General features: G+C 41.2%; 1 pseudogene; it reads left to right on the top strand.

The window, feature by feature from the left end:
* The first annotated feature begins 1,018 nt into the window (after window positions 1–1,018).
* Window positions 1,019–1,318, top strand: LOC110325045 (annotated as a pseudogene).
* Window positions 1,319–1,678: the final 360 nt, after the last annotated feature.

The following is a 1,678-nucleotide window of genomic DNA, read 5'->3' as shown; positions in this document are numbered from 1 at the left end:
CACACACACACACACACACACACACACACACACACACACACACACCCCAAGTCTGGACAGAAATCTGTTCTTCTAAATTCTACCAAAAATTCAGGGAAGATTGGATACTAACTCTTCAAAACTGTTCCATGAAATAGAAAAGGAAGAGTCACTAAACTTGTTCTATAAAACCAGTATAACCCTGTTGAGGTTAGTCCATTGCTATGTATTATAACACTAAATTCTGTACCTGAAGATATAGTTGTCTGTTGTTGTTCCTTAATTTAAATCCATTGGTTAAATAAAAACAGCTACAGCTCATTACTGGAGGGATTAGAAGCAGGTGGATTTTGAGTCACCTGGTTGGAGGTTGTAGAAGGCAGAGAGAAGAAAAGACATGGAGAGAGGAGGAAGCCACCATGAGCAGCTGGCCAAGAGAAACAGCAAGTATTTGGGGGTATGTCTATGAGGAAGTAGCCAGACCAACAGTTAGAAAACTAGGTTAGGGGTTACCCCCAATATTAAACCAAATAAAGTAACCATGGTCTGAATCTCTCTCATCTGTAAGTTGGATGGAGACAAGTTTAAATTGGTTCAACTATATAACCCTGACACAATCCTGAATGATGACACACAGCAACCCCAAATAAAGAACACAGTCAATCACCTTCCTGATGAACACAAATGCAAAAATAAAATAAAATTTAAAAACTTAAAAAATTCATAATCACCTTGAGGAGATCGTATAGCACGATAAAATTGGTTTTATCCCAAGATTCAAATCAAGGTTGGTTTAAATACACAAATCAATCCTCCTCGTAGCCTTATAGACAGAAATTGCACAATCATCTTGACTGTGGCACAGGTGTAGCTTGAATCCAAACATTCTGACTCTGAAATCCATCCTTCGTCCGCTCTCCATTGTGCTTTTCAAAAGATCTGTTTTATATTGTAGGCATTAGGGATAAAGTGCAAGACCCCTGTCCCAGCCTCCAGCAGCAGCAGTCGAAGCCCGGCCTCGCTCCTCAACTTGGCAAAAATGCCTACGGAGACTGAGATATGCATCGAGTCCATGGTTGCTGTTTTCAAAAAGTACAGTGGGAAGGATGAAAAGAGCTGTCAGCTCTCCAAAACTGAGTTCCTTTCCTCCACAAACATTGAGATGGCCACCACCACCACGAAGAACCAGAAGGACCCAGGTGCCCTTGACTGAATGATGACAAAGCTGGAATTCAACAGTGATTGGCAGTTAGATTTTGAAAAGTTTCTCAACCTTATTGGTGGCTTAGCTATAGTATGCCATGAGTCCTTCCTTTGGATTTCACAGAAGTGTATCTAACCGTCTCCATTCCCTTCCAACTACCAAGTCATCACCTGCTCCACCCCTACCCCATCCATACCTGCACCTACTACAACATGCAGCCTGCTAGCCTGCTAGTGGAAATACAACGATGTCTTTTTTTTTTTAATGTAAAAAAAGGAATAAAGTGCATAATAGCTGTCGTTTCTTTCCACCATTGAGAATACAAGCCTGTGCTAATACATAATTCAACATTTCAAAGGAAAAAAACTCAGTTTTCGTAAAAATCAACAGGTGTTTGGGTAAGGCTCTTCTCAGGCGTATAGTGTGGGACGGCACTCTTCAGAGTGTTTCTTTAAGGAGCCAGTTGTCCGCTGGCCTTGTCACGAAGGAGAAGAT

The sequence above is a fragment of the Mus pahari genome, chromosome 8 (assembly GCF_900095145.1).
Source record: "Mus pahari chromosome 8, PAHARI_EIJ_v1.1, whole genome shotgun sequence".
Classification (NCBI taxonomy): Eukaryota; Metazoa; Chordata; class Mammalia; order Rodentia; family Muridae; genus Mus; species Mus pahari.
This window is presented reverse-complemented; position numbering and strand designations above follow the sequence as displayed.